At 31.8% G+C, this 19782-nt stretch overlaps 1 protein-coding gene across 1 annotated transcript in view; it reads right to left on the reverse strand.

The window, feature by feature from the left end:
- LOC130452750 (max dimerization protein 1-like) overlaps positions 1-19782 on the reverse strand; it is a 333631-nt gene that overhangs the window by 65211 nt on the left and 248638 nt on the right. The window lies entirely within an intron of this gene.

A 19782-nucleotide genomic window follows, 5' to 3' on the forward strand; every position in this document is an offset into this window, starting at 1 on the left:
ACAAAAAAAGGGTCATGAAGATGTTTCCATCGAATGTTTAGCAATGTTTCACAGAAATGGAGCCTATTTTTGCGCTGTTTCATCACCATGGATGAAACGTGAGTCCATCATTTACCACCCGAAACAAAAGAACAATCAAAACAATGGATTAAAAAGAGAGAATCGGCTTCAAAGAAGGAAAAGAACCTTCCATCTGCAGGCAAGGTTATCGCGTTGGTTTTTTGAGATGCGCGTGGGATAATTTCCATTGACTACCATGAAAAAGTGGGAACCATCAACAGCAAGTATTATGCAAACTTATTGGAACGCTTGAGCGAAGAAATTAAGCAAAAACGGCCGCATTTGGCAACATTGGAACACAATGCACCAGCTCACACATTTTCTGGTCAAAGATTTTCCAACAATGAAGATGTGATGTCGCCAGTTAATGTATATTTTGAGGAGATTGACGATTCTTAGTATAAAAATTGTATCGAACTTATTGAAAATTGCTGGGAAAAGTGCATGGAGCTTACGTTAAAAACTGAATATATTTCTTCCCAAAATTTGTGTTTTGTTTCTTGGTCCAAGTACCTCTGGGATCATTCTCGTATAACTGGTTCAAGAATTTATTGTGATTATAGTTTTGACTGAGAGATGAAGATTTGCCTATGAAAGTAATAATGAAGATAAACATTATAAAGCTAATGTGTTTCTCGATGAAAAGGAATGTTTGAATTGTACAGATAACCACCTTCATTAAAAATTTTTATTAAATAAGAATATTCATTGGTTTGTATAAACATAAACTGGAAGAGTATCATTTGAATTCAACACTTACTCACTCAAACTTACAACAACGTAAAAATATGAAAATGAAATATACAAACAAATTGATGGTTGCGCTATGGGGGCTTCCATTTCAAATTTTATGGAAGATCTCGAGTAAAATATCCTAAGAAAATTTGATATAAATATTCTATTCTTTTTCCGATATGTAGATGATTGCATTACTACCGTACCAAAGAATGAAATTGAAAACATAAATAAAAAATTCAAGTCTTATTATAAAAAACTTCAATTTACAATCGAAATCGAAAAAAATAATAAAATCCTTTTTATTGAGGTCACGATATATAAAATTAAAAATAACATAAAAACATATTGGTATACGAAACCAACTTGGTCCTTAAGATATTTGAGCGCTGCCTACATAGGGCAGACCTCTCAATATTTAGAAAATAGACTAAAAGGTCAATAATACGATAAAAATAATAAAACTGCATTAACGAACCACGAAAAGAGAATTTTTAGAAATTTAGATTTCTAATAGAACTACAAATAATTTAATTTATGACTACTACATATTTTCGAGATGAAAAACTGAGGAAACAATAAATTTCTATTTTGATATTCATGATGTAGGTGATTAATATGAATAAGCAAATTGTCAGTGTCAATATCATATTTTAATAAAGACTGAAAGTAGTCGGAACGACAAAATTTTTATCTATCTTTCAAAAATTCTTAAAAAAAAACTAATTTTCCAACAAATATATTCTTTATAATGGAGTAGTATGCCGTTGTGTTCGACGATCACGTCGCGATTCAGTTGCAAAGTCGAATAGGTCTTTTCCACCAGGGAACTACCTTTTTAGATCGTGGACTTCCAACTTAAGCACTTTTCTCTTCTTATACTTTGAGAGTCATTGCCATTGCTATCGACTTACAACGAGCTAATATTTCCTGCTGGAAAACTCTCCATAGTTACGTGATTGTTGTACCTATCGAGTCAAAATTCGTTTATTACCTCTAACAAGATGTATATATAGGGGAGCAGCAGATATTCATATAGAGCACTTTGTCTCGATTTGTAAATTTGGTAGAAATTGTCATAGTTACTAAGAAATAAATAAAAAATAATAGCCTTAAGAAATTCTCCTATTACGTAGCCTTGGTTAGAAACAGCAAGATTTTTATAATTTTTTGCTGATAAAACGTTAAACAAAGGTTAAAGAGCATTTTTCCGGCCTGAGAAATCATTAAATTGGAAAACTAAGAATTATACAATATGTTTATTGTACTCCAGAAAACCATTTACATTTTTATATTGATAGCGACTCGTTTTCAGTATTTTCACGATATTAACATCTTAATTAATTTCAATCAAGATCCGAATCTTAAGCTCATTTTCTGATAAGGAAACAAAATCTGTTTATTGGTAATTAGACTGATACTACTTTTCTCTGTTTTCTCTTTGAATTGAGTAAACTGAAATGATTTATTTCCTTCTAAAACCTTTTATACAACGTGTTCAGTTCACAGCATATGGAACATTTTATTATCAATAAATAAAAATTTATTGTTCATAAAAAGTGATGCGTGATATAAAATTTGAATTGTTATTATCAAATATCAAATTTTTTTAGTTGCATGCAAAATATGTTGAAGATCATTAATTTTACACAAAAAGAAAGTATACGAGGTGTTCCGAGTCTTGATACAAAATTAAATTGAAATTAATGCTGTGACATAAAAAAAATTTCACATACGACGTCTCTGAGTTATAGGCCTTTAAAAATGCGAAATGTGTAAACATGTACAACCTAAAGATAGCAAAAATGATTTTTTCGATAGATTTTTTAACAAAAAGGTACTCTTAGTTTAACTTGATAAAACTTATGGTTTAGGAGATATGTAGATTTTTAGATCGTTGTACATTCTAACGGAACCGTTCGCCATAAAGAGACATTCTGAAGAAAATTATCATAAATTGTTATTATTTATTGAAAATACTCACAGAAGGTAAAGATGTATAACTTAAAAACGAGGAGTCGTATGAGAAAATTTTTCCTATGTCATAGCATTCGTTTCACGACATCTACTTACTCCCGAATTTTTTGCATCGAGTCCCAGAACATCCTGTATACAAGATTTTGTATATTTTTATATTATCTACTCCACATTAGTAGAAAGAAAAAGAGGACTACTTTATTTTCAAAAATTGTTTACAATTTATACACAAAAAAATATGCACAATAAAGTAAAATCTAAATAAAAAGAAAATACACGAAAAATACAATACACACATAATGATAACTTTTTTAAAATGTAACTGTTCAAAATTTTATATGTAATACACATAGGAACTCTCAAAATATGTAAAATTTTGTATTAAAAATCTATATTAACATTAAATCAGAGCGTAGAATGTTGAAAATCAAATTATTATTATAACACAACTCAAAATTATTGGGAAATGCGGGTAAAGATATTATAGATTTGATTCCAATTGGCAAATGATTATGCAATTTTTTCTAATTGTACAGTATTGAACTTCAACTAACCACGAACGTGGACAGCTTTTCCAAGTGGATAGTTGTACAATGATTTCTCTAAAATTGGAAAAGCTCGCTTACGAATTAGTAAACGGTTTCAAAGATAAATAAGAAAGGAAGAGTCAATATTTTGAATCTTCTAAAGAAGTCACTGCAGTGAGCCCTGCTGTTGAATTTGAGTAAGTAGCTAATAACACTTTTTTGTGTTCAAATTGAGTTGCATAACACGTATCCTAGAAGGGAAGGGTATATCGCGGATGCGACTCAAAAACGGCATAAGAAGCGGTCTTACGGGTTGATGAATTTAGTTCCTTGAGAGAGAGATATATATTTTCTTCAGTTTCTTTCTTTCTTTCTTGGTTCAAACACTAAGAGTTTTTGTTTTGAACCTTCGTTTCTATTTCATAAGTAAGGACTGGGCATATTAGGTCTTTGTAAAAGAAAACTTTGGTTCCTCTAGGCAATGATCGGCTATTCATGAATTTCATAAAATCATGTTGGCAGATACAAGTCTTAAATTCATTCCCAGGTATAAGTTCTCTTGGAGAACTGTGTTTTACGCTATCCTCCGATGTCCATAAATATCAGACACGTTTGGAAATTTCATTTATTCATAGAGGATGATTTCGTAATATATATAGTGCATCGTCGGTGTTGCAGGTTTTCTGAGGTTTCCCTGCAACCTGGTGAAACGGTTCCCCAGCCAAATGGCCGGCTATAGGGATTAAAGCAGCCGCAGCTGTACCCGTAAAGCGAATAAAAAAAAATTTTCAAAAATTCGACAAAAAGAAGAGCCGCTTTTACTTGAAAGCTCTCTTTTCGTTTTCTTCTAACCAAAAATCGTAGATCGTAGATCTTCGCTTTTCCTTCTCCAGAAAAGTCAGCAAACACAACCCCACGGAACCCCCAGAGCCCCAGCCCTGCAGAGGAGCAATTCCTATATCAGGGTCAACTCCAACAAACCCTCATCGAATATCTACCTCTCTTATATTATAGTTCCAAAAGCTTTAAGGCCAGAATAACTGATTGTAACTAACTGACATAACATTTTTTGGGGATATGTAAATGTCTTAGTTTATGAAGTGCTTTAGGATTTGTTGTATGTATGTCCATTCCCATCTGATAGTTTTCCCCGAAAATTTGGTTAGCTGTCAGTGATGAGCAGGGTGATTGGTTTTTAAAAAGAGAGAATGCAAATAATCAAAGTAGAGCTAATTGATATTTAAAGTGATTTTTTTTGAAATTTTTGTTTTTAATAGATGTGAGGTATGTTTATTAGATGTATACTATAAATATTGTCAATATATAAGATTTAAAAAACGTGAAATTATTTGATTATTGTATTATATACATTTTGAATTTATTTCCGAAACATGAAATAATTATAGTATGTACAAAGCAAACCAACAGAATGTAGTCAATCAGAATCCGAAGCAGATATCTGAAGGAAAAAGCCTTTTTGAAACTAAAGGATGAGATAATCATGGCTGTGTTTCAAAGGAGTAGGAGGCGTCGCTATCGATTTCATAAGAGATATTTAGTCATTGTCGTCGACAATGTGACGCTCTAAACAATCTAATTATCAAAACGAAACCGACTCTTGCATCATTAACTAAGTTAACGCCCGCTGCCGTCGCCAACGGTGATGGGAGCAACATGAATAATGAACATTCTAGAACCGTTCGCAATGTTACTGATAACATATACTGCCAGATTCTATTTCTTTTTTGTTAATACATTTAATTGAAGGGTGGAAAAATTGGAATGTTTACAATTTATTGGCCTTTTGAAATAGAAAAATGAAGCTACAAACCGTCATGATAAAAACATGGTAAAGACTCATCGCAAATTTCTCTTTTATTTGGTCAACTTCATCGAATGTCGATTATGGCCTATCCTAAATAGATTCACCCAGAAAAAAATCGACGTTTTTTGATTTTTTTAAAACTTCGGTGTATCATTCTATATTCAATTTGAAGGAATTTTGCCACTTTCATTTTTTCCGAAAAACGTTTTTTTTACAAAAATCGATTTCTAAAAATCCCACCCTTAATTTGTGCGAATTTTGGAAATGTTTTTCAGAAATTCCTGACCTAAATTTTTGTCAATGGCGTATTCACAATAAGGACGATATTTCTTCAAATTGGATATAGAATGATATACCAAAGTTTGGATTTCTTTGCTGGGTGAATCCATTTGGAATTGGCCCTATACCAAGATGGTTTTCTGAAATCTTTGAATGATTTGTCCACTATTTGATAATCACCGCTTCATAATTGAATACAATACGAATACATGGATTTGAGAGTGTATGTTTATAAAGCATGAGTTGGGTCCATTTTATTCTATCAACCAATACATTCAGTACACTTAGTTTTATATTGTTTTTTTTAACATCTTCTTCATCATCAGGGGTTATACCAACTTTTCTTTTAATTTTTTTCAAACTTTGGGGTATCATTCTATATTCAATTTGAAGAAATATGACCACTTTCATCTTCTCTAAAATCGTTTTTTGAACCCTCTGGCGCCATGCTGAAGTCTACATTGTGAATACGCTATTTAAGCGTTTCAAGTGATACACTCATTTCAAACGGTCGCCATTATGTCCCAAACTGGCCTATCGGGACCAATTTTTTTTAAATAAGCGTGTTTCACTCTACTCTCAGCTGGTACTTTCAGAATTAACATCGAATAAAAAATTTCCCGTTAAAACTAAAAAATGTTTCGATTTCTAAAAATCCCACCTTTAATTTGTGCGAATTTTGGATATGTTTTTCAGAAATTCCTGACCTAAATTTTTGCCAATGGCGTATTCACAACGTGGACTTCCACATGGCGCCACAGGGTTCAAAAAACGTTTTTCGGAAATATGAAAGGGGCCATATTTTTTCAAATTGAATATAGAGTGATATACCAAAGTTTAGAAAAAATCGATCGATTTGTTTGCTGGGTGAATTCATTTAGAATGGGCCCTATACCAAGATGGTTTTATAAAATCTTCGAATGAATTGTCGACTAATTTGATAATCACAGCTTCATAGTTGAATACAATACGAACACATGGATTTGAGTGTATGTTTATGAAGCATGAGTGGGGTCCAGAAAAATTGGAATTTTGTCCTATCAACCAATACATTCAATATACTTAGTTTGAAATTGTTTTCTTTAACATCTTCTTCGTATCGAAGGTTATACCTACCTTTGGAATAAATTATTTCAATTCTCCACTATTTGGTTAATTTTCTATTTCTTTGTTTGATACCTATAGTATTTCACCCGCTTTCTCATGACTATTTTCTACTGCTAGTATGGCAGTATTGTCTGCAACATTGACTAATTTAGGCATATCATTCGTATTCATGAGTTGTTGGAGAATTTCAACATACTTTGGCACTCCATAATTTTCTTAAGATCAGAGTAGCCTTCCTCTTGTTGTCTGAGATGTATGATAATGAAATTGTATAGTCAATTCCAATGCATTTGGAAGCATTCCCATTACTAAATGCAAGAACAGTTTAAATAGGGATAAAGGGCCTATTCCTTATAACTCACTTTATAGGTTAGTACTTATGGAATGAATATGAAGATGACCTCCAAGGAAATTTTCACGCTTAAATTATCTTTCGCGGGAGAAGGTTCGTGGGTGGGAAACTTCAGTATAAAATAGGGAGATCACGTTATTAGGTTTATTTTCATTTTCTTGGGACGATAACCAAGAAATGCACGTCAGACTGAGTAATCGTGACTGTCACGTAATTGTCACTGTGAAATTAGAACAGTAACAAGATGATACCGCGTCTGCGCAGTTTGTAGTTACTTTTTTATTACTCCATTTTTTTTCAAGTTGTTTAGCCTTGAGTGAGATATAAAAAACTTCTGTTAATAAAATCATTGTTCATCCAAATCCACTGTTGTGTCTACACCTTAATAATTTCTTTAAAAGATTAAAAATTCTGACATTTTCTCGGTTTTTCATCTTTAGTTAACGGCTCAATATTTTACAATGTGAAAAAAATGCACAATCACTTGCCAATTAATATCAAAGTTATTTTTATGTTTGTTTTTTAGTTTTTATAAGCTTTTGTCAACAAAGTGTAACAATTTTTTGATAATAAAACATTTCTCTTCCTCTCTGGATGTGGTACTTCCGGTTGAACTATAAGTAGACGTGTAACTTTTTTATTTTAACTAGAATCTTATTTTATTTTAGATGAACTCTATATAAAAAATGGAGATTCGAGATATTTATACATTTATACAAAAATCCAACCACTTTTGACATATTTTGTGTTAACCTCTTCGCACATCAAAATTAGTTTTCGCTTATGTCGACACCTTCGAAATCGATACTGTTCCCTTTGGTATTCGATTATATCCAAAGATTTAATTGTTTTATACAGTGTGGTATATTGATCTTCAAAGCAAACAAACCAAAAATCAATTCACTATCACATATCCAATGATACCACTTAGTATGATAAATTTTTTCACGTTTCTGTTCGAGAAGTAACAACAGATGATGGAAAAAGTTTCCAAAACTGTTAATGAATTTCTCGCGGAAGTAAATAAATAAAATCTCTAGCTATAGAACTTGTTTAATTAGTTTCTTGTATTTAATTACAGTCTCTAGTAGTCAGCAGTATAAAATACGTGCTAACAGTCTATCCATAGACGGCAATTTACCCAATCGATCTCTACAGAGAAGTTCCAATGTTTTTCGGAGAAGAAGATGATTAAATCAAAAAGTAATATTAAAATCTGTTGAAGTTTCTGAAAAGTTTGAATAGCACAGTCTATTGAATAAGCATTAAGTACAAAGTAAAATATGAATGAGTACTTATAAATGAACTACATAAACTTCTAATCAAGGTTATTGAAATATTTTTATTAGTGCTGCTTTCTTCATTTGATACTGGTATAATTTGTCGAAAAGAATGTTATCCGTTTATAACGATTGATTATCTGAATTCTAAAGATGTCTAGTAGTTAAAAATCATACACTTGGTTTATCGAACTTTCAGTTTTTCATAACCGACTAAAAAAATAATCGTTAGGGTTTTTCTTTTGTCTGAAGCTGCTTGTGATCAGAACTATTTTTTTAGGTTTGAAATCAAAAATGATCGAAAAAAGTAAGCAAATGAAGACATAGATCGTAATCAAGAGATAATCAATAACATGAGATAATTAAGTAGAAAACATTAACAAAGTGAAACCAATGGTTTTATCAAATGTAGTCTTCAATAGAGAAAAACAATTTTGTAATAAAAATTGTAAATGTAAATGATAAAAATCATAGAATCGACTCTGGTACAATTTTTTCATGTTCTTATAAGTATGCAAGTTGAGAAACTTAAATTATGATAAATGTATTTTCGAAATTAATTTTCTGGGTAATTTATTAAGTAAATAAAATATTTCTATTATAAAGAATTGAATTTATATAACATTATTATAAAAACTATCAGGCATTTGAAAGAAATACTATATCATTGTACACAATTGTATATTTAATAGAAGTGAATTTTTAAGTTTCTTTTTTGTAAAATAATATCCCAGTCTGATAAATAGTAAATAGTCGTCATAATACAATAAATCTGCAAAAAGCATGCGCGTTAAGACAATGACAACTTATTTAATTTTTTAAATATTAAATTACATTGACCAAATATTTATATAACCAGATCCATTATCAGCGAATGCCTAAGTTTTTACCCCTGAATGCATTAAAATGGAAAATACCGGGTGGTTCTATTAAAAAAATGAAGAAATTTCATATTTATGAAGTTAAACTTTGAACACTTTTTATACACATCCTGTATAAAATAAAAAATTGTTCAACATAGATTCAAATACGTCTAACCTTGCTAAAAGCAACCGAATAGAAACCATGCAACGGTCAAATTTTTTACAAAAAAATTAATAACTCAAAAAGTATGTATTGTTCTAAAAAAGTTTTTAGACAAAACTATACTATAATTCTAAGCAGATTTCAAAGTTGTATTAGTATATAGGGTAGAACCAGAAGTCGGCCATGTTTAAAACTATTTTAGTTAAAAGATCGTATTCGAAAACCCAAACGTAGAAATTTTCATGATTTCACTATAAGTATTTTGCCATATACAGATAGTTTTAACTCGTCGTGGGAAATGGCAGGTTCCCATATTCCGTGAAAGGTTCGCGGCAATGTTTTAGAATTATTACCGAGATTTAATGTGCTAATGTGATTCCCAACAATTTCTGAGATTTCAGAACCTCGTTTTGCAGAGTTAAATTTTCTTAGTTTTTGCTTTTATTAATTTCAGATTTCTCGAATCAGAGCAAGATTTTTTCACCTTTAGCTTATCGATGCTGACGTTTTCATTCCTTTCTGTTAGGAATGTAGCATCGGTAATTAAAATTGGTCGACAGACGCTGGTAAATCGTTTATATATAGCAGAAACATTAATAGTTCTAATACTGAACCCTGAAGGACTCCATCGCTCACTAATAACTAGATTCACGGGTGTTGTAGCTTAGGTACTGCTGTCGATTTTCTGAATAAGATTCGAACAAATCCAGCTCTCTACCTCGGATTCCATAGTGTTCCATCTTAAGCCACAAAAGTTCACTCAGTCAAAGGTTTTAGTTAGGTCACACATAAAGGTGTACGTGTTTTAACCAATAGTGGACAAGTGGACTGGAGCTCTTTCATACAACAAATATGGTCCTCTTTCCTCGAATTTGACATTTTATTTGGACAAATCAGCGTAGCATTGTTCAGTTATGCTTTTTTTATAAATTGTCAATAAAATTATAATCTTGGAAACTCAAAATACTATTCGAGCGGATTATGCTGTGGACTGTGGGATTTTCAGCGTATTTTCTAGTGCAAAAATGAGTGGGATAAAGGTATAATTAAAAATATAAAAACTTTTTAAAACAACGAATGTATTTTTTAAAATTATATTTTCAACGATAATCATTTTGAAAGTGAAGATATAATTCTTCAACTTCAAAACATTCTCTTTAGAAATCTAAGATTCCATGTCATTTTTTGCTAATTATTAATAAAAGGACTTTTTCAAACTTTAATTAAACTTCTTTAAAAACTAATTTACTGGAGTTGCCTATTTCTTATTTTATCAAAAACTTTTTGTTTGACGTTATGAGTTAAAAACCATCAATTATAAAAGAATTACTTTCAACACAACTTTAATGAAAGGGGAAATTAGGGAAAAAACTTTAGGGGATAATTGGATAAGATGATCTAGAAAGTAAGGAATATTTTAAGTCCAATTTGTACTTCTAAAGCTAATGTTGATAAGAAAAATAAGAAAATTAAACTTTCTATTGCAAATTATAAGCAAAAAAACTTCCAAATTTAGATGAACTTAAGATATTAAATGATATAAAAAAATAATTCAAATGTATCGCAAACTATATTTGAATTTAAAAATTATTTTACGAATTATAAAGAAAATTACTTATTGTACATAATAATACTATCGATCCAAACTTTTGTAATCGTAAGTCAATGGTAAATAAACTGGACACGAAATTGTATTTTTCTTAATAAAATATCAAAGCTAATGGAATTAGCTTCAAAATGATTTAAAAAATTGTGAAGTTTCCAACCAGCTTATGACTTTTTCTTTTAACAAAAAAAATATTCAATTGAAACATAACCTGCCAGGATTTTATGCAAAACTTTCAACAACTTTATCATTAAAATTATTTAGGTTTTTATTGATTATAGATTATGTGTACTTAAAGGATGGCCCTACTGTACAGGTCGTGCATGGTAAAGCGATCAAAATTTTTAATGCTTTTTCTGTTTCGGGAAAGAAGGAATTTGTTTCTTTAAGGATATTAACAACTATTAGATTTATTAGATTAAGCCTATTCTGCCACAATTAGTGTCAAAGTTCAATTTCATTCTTTATGTTCGGTATATCATGAAATTGAGCAATAGATTCAGATTTTCAGTTGTCATCTTTTGCATCTGCGCTGGGTGTAACCTAGATAATGTGAATGATGGCGTACCTCAAGTCAGGTAATAATTGAATTACTAAAGACCTCTTCCAGTATTCTGAAGGGCTTTCTGCTGGATGATTGCTTCTATGACGTTGTTTCCCCGTAATACGTGGCATTGATGTGATGTCCTCCTCCAGCACCAACATCTTCCCTTATAATTTCATTTGTAACTTTTTCCGGATTTTCACGGTGGTTTTTAATTAAAAGTAAAATAATTTCAACGTGTTCCGAGGCTTTGACCACGTCCAAATCTACAGATTAGACAGAAATTATACAAAACTAACGTGAATGCTGGTGAACGGCTGTCGTAGAAAGAAATGCAATGCACATAAACTCTATACATATCTTTATACTGTTTAATGGCCTTGAGTTTTTGCAAATCTGATATAGTCTGAATCTGAATATTTCAATACTTTCTACAATATACAGTGCTTTTCAGATAAAAGTATCCACCTTTAATAACTTTTGTAATACTGGTATTTAGAAAAAATCCAAAAACACGTCAATTTATGTTGGAAGGGGTAAGCATTATGGCTTATTTAAACTTACTGGAAAAGTCACCCCCTCACCCCTAGCCGTATCCCCTTTATTTTTTTAAATTACTTGTCATATTTTTTATGTAAAATTTGGATACTCCTCTTTGAGCTGATTTCAAAAATGTATAATGCTTGTAGGTTAAAGTGGTTAGTTTATGAGATAAACAATTTTTCTTTTAAGAGCACAAATTTTACTTATTATTTACTTTCACCTTATTTGCCTGTACTAAAATGGGTTGTACAACAGTTCAAACTCTTTAATCTTTTTAACTGTGCTATTTATTATGAAGTTACAATAAGTGTTCAAAATGAGTACCATTCACTTCCATACAATGGTATAATCTATTTTGAAATGCCTCTCTGACATTGCTTAATACGGCTGGATTTAATTGTCGACATTCATTTTCTATCCTCTCTCGTAAATCATCCAGAGATTCTGGTTGGGTAGCATAAACTTTTGTTTTTAAATACCCCCATAAAAAGAAGTCTAGGGGTGTTAAATCCGGTGACCTAGGTGGCCACTCCATCATCTGCCCCCTTCTACCTATCCAACGACAGGTATAGCATAGTGTGGGGGAGCTCCGTCTTGTTGAAATACCAGTAAATCTTCGGAAAGGTTATCATCATTTTCTATTATTGTTGTAATACGTGGGTCAACCCCTTCCCTGACTAACTCAAGATATGATTCACCATTTAAATTTCCGTTGATGAAGAAAGGTCCGACAATGTGGTCACCTAGGATACCACACCAAACGTTTAACTTTTGGGGATGTTGTGTATGGAATTCACGCATACTATGTGGATCACTTTCAGCCCAATATCTACAATTATGCCTACTTACTAAGCCATTTAATGACCATGAGCATTCATCGGAAAAGCAAATATTGTTTAACAATTGTGGATTGTTATTGATAATTTGCGTCATTGATTCGCAAAACTCTAGACGACGATCAAAATCATCTCCATTCAACTCGTGCACCAACTTAACTTTGTATGGGTGGTACTTGAATTTATGTAGAACTCGGAAAACTGTAGAAGATGAAACACCGATCGCTCTACTTATTGTTGACAACGATTGGGGTTGTTGAGCCTCTAAGCTGACTTGCCCTAAAATTTCCACTTGGATTGCTTTGAGTCCCTCTCGCTTATGCACTTTATTGCAAACAGACCCTGTTGTGGTAAATTTCTCCATCAGTTGAATTACATACTTATGAGTTGCATGTCTTCCGTCATGTAATTCGTTAAATATTCTAGCAGCAGCTCTTGCACAATTATTATTTTGGTAGTATAAACCTACAATTTCAATTCTTTCTTGCAAAGAGTAAACCATTTCAGAGAAACAAAATAAATAATGTATCAAATTACACTATCAATAGTGACTACAAATTCTAGTTGACAATGTCAAACTTTAATAAAAAGTAGAGTTTTTTGTTGTTTGGATTTTTTAAGTAGAATAAATAGCACAGTTAAAAAGATTAAAGAGTTTGAACTGTTGTACAACCCATTTTAGTACAGGCAAATAAGGTGAAAGTAAATAATAAGTAAAATTTGTGCTCTTAAAAGAAAAATTGTTTATCTCATAAACTAACCACTTTAACCTACAAGTATTATACATTTTTGAAATCAGCTCAAAGAGGAGTATCCAAATTTTACATAAAAAATATGAAAAGTAATTTAAAAAAATAAAGGGGATGCTGCTAGGGGTGAGGGGGTGGCTTTTCCAGTAAGTTTAAATAAGCCATAATGCTTGCCCCTTCCAACATAAATTGACGTGTTTTTGGATTTTTTCTAAATACCAGTATTACAAAAGTTATTAAAGGTGGATTCTTTTATATGAAAAGCACTGTATATTAAACTTTAATTTGTCATGCGATACGGAATTTATTAATAGGTAAGGAAGTCAATTGCTCGAATGGCCTTAGGACTTTATTTGCTTTGCGTCTAGCTACATTTAATCTCTAGGAGGGGCAACTGCCCTCTCCCTGCCCCCCATTAGTGACGCCCTTGGATGTTTTTTGCTCTCACTCAGTCTAACAATACGTTATGATCGGTTCTAATTGACGTACCTTTATTAGTACTGCTGAAAAACTTTTCGATATTTCGATATCATTTTCTTTTCATAAACGCAATTTTTCTTTTAGTGCCATCGATGATTTTAGAGTAAATTTGAAAACTAGCTGCAATCAGGTTAAAAGTGATATAATGATATGAAGTGTTTGTAATCATTGGTTAGAATTGAATCAAAAACTGGGAAAATTGCATATCGATTCGTATGCACGCGGAATCTAACAATGTTGCGAATTCAACGAGAGTAAAAATAATGAATCTCAATTAAAAATGGTGATTGCAGGCTCAGAAGAATAACTGCAATTAATAAACGCTAGCGAGCTTATCGCAAAGGGAGGCGAATAGTAATGAGAATGGGAGGAAAAGCATTCCGTAACGAATCGACATCCATTTCATTAAGTAAACCGCAGTCTATAATTAAATAAATATTCGAACGAATAGTGCCTATCAATAGGGTTTTAATTAAAAATATCTTGTTACTTCTTAGTATCGACATGTTTATTTATACATGTTGCGAATATAACGAGTTTCGAAAGTGATACACCTCGTACTAGTTAATGTTTTGGACGAACAGATAAACGGCGAATATTGAAAGGTAAAAAGTGAAAAATACACGTTTAAACGAGTTGTGTACACTATTTTTCCAATGACCACGTATTAAATTTTTCAACAAAACGTATTTTTTAAATAAGAAAGTCAATTAAACAATATCACACAAAATATATAAACATGTGTGCTGAAAAGTTGAAAAATCCTACATTTTTTTTTTATTTTGTAATAACCAATGATTATGGAATATTTTATAGAAAACAACCAATAGAACAATAAATGTTTTGTAGGTATATTAGATACCTAATAAGAACTAAATAAGTATTTATACATTGACGGACAGTAGAAATAAGTGAAGTTCGAAAATTAGCACTATATTTTTTTGTAATTTTTAGAATATTCGAAGTATTGTTCTACTTTTTTCGCATAAATAAAATTAAATTTGGTTATTTCAGCACCTTTAATTAGGCTATAACCGCCATGGCACCAGCGGAGTCTAGAAACTAAGTAAAGGGACGATGGCGGCTATCACAAAAAAAATTTAAAAACGTCTCAAATCAGCAATTTTTGTGCGCATAAAAATATTTTTGGGAGTTTTCCACGAAACTTGGGAAATTATTTCCAAAACAAGACACTAGGATTTTACTCGTACGCCAGTAAATGAATATTTGTGCCGTTATAGCCTTATTATCAAAAAACGACCGTTTTGTTTTAGACGGCTATTGCCGCTTTGACACATCTAATGATTCAAGTGTCCCTCAACGAGTTAATATAATCTCAAAAAATCATATTGTTTACTTCTTCAGTCTTTTTAAATTTAGCCTTGTGCCTAACGGCACCCAGCCAGGTTCATATTGTATTCGCGTATTCTCTTTATCGTTTGAGACCATATATAATATAAGAAAAAGAAGCATTTCAATACATGTATGTTTCGTTATTTTTAGAACAGGTGTGGAATAAGTTACTTTTTTAGGTAAAAATGAGTGTGTAATCTATTATTTTCATAAGTGGTCGTAGGAAATAGTTATTTATGCAACAAGTGAGTAAAGTAATACTTTTTTTACGAGTTGGACGGTTTGACGGAAATTCCATATTAAAGCAACCTGAAAAATGCTACAAATAATATCTAAGCTTACATTAAAAATTTTGCTGCCATGCCTTATGCATGAGATAATGATCGTTTGAAGCTTGTAACAGAAACTTATTTGTGGTGCTCTTCAAATCAATTATTTTGTGGGCTAGTTTTTTCGGCAATGGTCGAATTTGTATCTGGAGTACGCTTTGTCATTGAACGAGTTACAGCGAAAATTTTTATAGATGTGGCAGAGATGTTTTTAAGATCTTCGACGTGAATACGAGATAAGGCATCTGCGTCTACGTTATCTTTACCTTTAATGTATTCTACCTCAAAGTCGTACTCTTCTAAGTCTAGACGCATACGTGTTAATTTGGAAGAGGGATCTTTCATAGTAAATAAATAAACGAGTGGTTTATGGTCCGATCTTACTAAAAATTTATAGCCAAAAAGATATGGCCTAAAATACTTAATTGCCCAGTGTACAGCAGCCAATTCTTTCTCAATTGTGGCCTTGTTAGTTTCACCTTTTGTAAAAGACCTCGATGCATAGGCGATTGGTAGTTCGACTCCATTAAAATTTTGTGAAAGAATTGCTCCACAGGCCTGTTTGGAGGCGTCCGTGGTTAAGATAAATTGTTTTCCAAAGTCGGGGTATTGCAGAATTTGAGATTTTAAAAGCTAACTTTTTAGCTTTAAAAAGGAGTTTAGGCACTCTTCGGTCCAAACAAATTTCGAATTCTTTTTTGTTAAGTGGAACTGCAAACTCGGCAAAATTTTTAATAAAGCGACGATAATAATTTAAGAAGGCAATGAACCTTTTGACCTCATCGACGTTTGTAGGTACTGGGTATTTGTTTATAATTTCGAATTTTGATTTGTCAGGTAAAATTCCATCGCTTGTAATAGTATGACCTAGATAAGAAACATTATTTTGAAAGAATTTACATTTACAACAACAACAACAAATTTCTTCACGGGCAAATGTTTTAGATCTTTTGGGTTTATAGCCAACTGATTTATTTTTAAATTCGCAATGAGTTTCGAGTATTTACTTATGTCTACGTCCTTATTTACTATTATGGTGGCTTTCAGTTTTGAATAAGTCGACCAAAGTGTTGAGGACTTCCACATTTTGGATTTAGTTTCAAAGTAAGCTAGTAACATTCTTTTTATGAAGCTGTTTATGCCTTTTCAAGTACGCCACTCCATAAAAGAATTATATTCCTTTAAATACTGTTCCCTGGATGTCTTAGTTGTTGCAGTTACCGACAAAATCTTCTAGTGTGCAGTTTAAACTTTCTTTACTATCACTTTCCATCACCAATAATAATATTGTTGCGTACCCACTATTTTGATAAAACAATTTTAAAGTTGCATTAAAAGATGACACGTTACGACACTTCTTTTAACGCAAAATCGTGAAAAAATAAACCGTTACGGTACTTTTTTGACCAATTCAGCAATTACATTCTTTATGGATGAAAAAAAAACGTGAATATTATATCGAACGTAGAAAAAAAAACATTTTCATTATAGTCTAGACGTTTTCTGTTTCACGTTAGTTTATTAGTTGTTATTATATCGAAAAAGTTAAATAATCTGTGGCTAATCAACTTGTTCTGGCACAGGCACATTTGGTCTTTTAGTCGTTCGTGGTACATATTCTTAGTATGCTACATCATAGATCAAAAGCGTCTATCCACCGTCTTTCAGCCCATCGCACAACCCAGGTCTTATTGTGAAAAAAATTCATAAGGTTTTTAAAACAGGTTACCTAGTCTGGAGGATTTCAAAACATTTATTTATTAATATACTCTACAGGCCATGTAGGCCTAGGGCAAGAATTGCAATCTTAAATAGTTTTATATATTATATATCAAAGTCGTCTATTTTGCATTTTCCACACAATATTTCTCCATCCCTTCCTGTTCACAGCTTTTTCTCTCCAATTCTGAACATTATTATTTTTTAGGTCTTCCATCTCTTCCTTTCTCTTTTTCCCTATTGGTCTTTGTCTCCTCTTAGTATCTTCCTCTCCCATCTTTCCAACATGGCTTCATGTGCCTTTTTTAATATCCATGTCTCACATGCATATTTTATATATTCTTATTTTTGTTTTTCTTCACACGTATTTTGACTTCATCAGTGATTTAATACTGGCTTTAAGTTCTAATTCTTCTACTCCCTTGTCTTCTATTACTACTCCTAGATACACAAAGATGGAAACTCTTTCGAAATTGTACTCTTTTTGTCTGGTTGTCCTAAAAGACAAGTAATCCTCTGTTTCTAACTGTGTATCTCCCATGATCATATAATTTGTCTTCTCTTGATTTATTTTTGGCTTCCTCTTCCAATTTTATTACTGCCTTCTTTAAATGCTTCTTGGATTTTGCTATCAATGCTACGTCTTCTGCGAAAGCTAGACATTGGCATTCGTTATTGAAGATTGTCCCATCGCTTTTTAATTTAGAATTTTGGATAATTACTTCCAAAAACATATTACATAATACAGTGGAGAGCGGGTGACCTTGTTGGAGTCCTCTGTTGACCTGAAATTCTTCAGACTTATACCCTTTCCATATAACTTCATTTTTTGTTTTATCTAAGGTTAGTCTAACTAATCTGATTATTTTTGCCGGTACTCCTAATTTGCTTATTGCTGCGTACATTTTGTTCCTATTTAATTTGTCATATGCCTGCTTAAAATCTATAAACAAGGAATAAAGTGGTATCTTGTATTCATAGCAGGTGGTTTGTAATTATTTTAGGGAGGATATTTGGTCCGTTATTGATCTATTAGCTCTAAATCCCGCTTGATATTCCCCTAGTATTTTCTCGGCACATTCTTGTTCTTTATTATTTTTGTTAGCACTTTATAGCAGGTATCTAGCAATGCAATTCCCCTATAGTTTTCGCAAAGCAGTTTATCACCTTTTTTTGGAATTGGAAGTGCTTTACTCCATTCTTGGGGCATTCTCTCTTCTTCCCATATTATTATATAAAAATAGAATTAAAAATTATCTAGATAATAAATTCAAAAATACACAAAGTGTACTAAAGCTACTAACCAATTCAGGGGTGGTTCCGAGTTTAATCAATTCCAACATTGTAAGCTTGGGTCTGAATTGAGTAGAAAGTCGGACAAAAGTACGAAATAAAATTAATATTGTTCAAATAATTATTTGAAAAAAAGTGAAAAATTTGCCTGCAATCTGAATGAATATAGGGAAATTCTTTCTTCCAAGCTGCAACTCAACTTTTCAAATGCAATGGTATATTAAGTTTGGTCATCGAAAAGCTCGTACTCATGTGATGATTGTAAAATAATTTTTTTTATAAACACAAATACAAAATGAATAGCTTTTCATTGCTATTTCAAACATCATCACTCTCCAATAAACGGTTCACCGTATCTACATCGATGGTGCTTCATTTCGAAATTCCATGAAAAGGGGTGATTGAGAGGCGATATGTACTGGCACTGATACTCTGATGGGTATTAGTGTTGAACTCGAGCTTAGTACATCCCATCGGTCAAATTAGACTGCAAGCATGATTTATGTATATGCTGCGTGTCTCAGATTGATTGTTGAATCCTAATTACATGAAATGCTGATGGAGGTTTTGATCTATTTAGAACGTGAGTAATCCAGCTGAAAACACGTTACGCTATAGAGAGAAGTTGACCGATTAACGAAAGTTTTCAATAGAATTCAGTTTATATGATAGTAAATTATTCCAGTGATACAGAATGATTTTTGAAAAAAAATCGACGTGTCAATTTTAACCTATTAATGTCCATAACTATGTGAATATTTCTAAATGATTAAAATCATTATTTTGTGTTGAAAAATTATGAAATATGACATAAAATATGTTTGAAAAAATCATCTTCTTTTGGTCTGTTGGCATATAATCTAATGGAAAGTTGCACTACTACACAAGCCCTCTTAGGTCTGGGAATTAAGCTCCATAGCAAAATTAAACCAATATATTGAATATTATTATTAGAATAGAGGTCATTTATAATGTAGAAGGCACTTTCCAGTAAATATGCCCCCAAATTATTGCGGAAGATGATATCAATTTGATTTCAAACGGCATATAATAGTGCATTTTTTTGTATTGTGAAGTATTGAGCCCTTAACTAATTCTGAACTTGGAGTAGATCGTTCTCCGCGCTCCTAAGTGGATAGCCATGCAACATCCTTTCTGAAAT

Source organism: Diorhabda sublineata, chromosome 2 (genome assembly GCF_026230105.1).
Source record: "Diorhabda sublineata isolate icDioSubl1.1 chromosome 2, icDioSubl1.1, whole genome shotgun sequence".
Taxonomy (NCBI): domain Eukaryota; kingdom Metazoa; phylum Arthropoda; class Insecta; order Coleoptera; family Chrysomelidae; genus Diorhabda; species Diorhabda sublineata.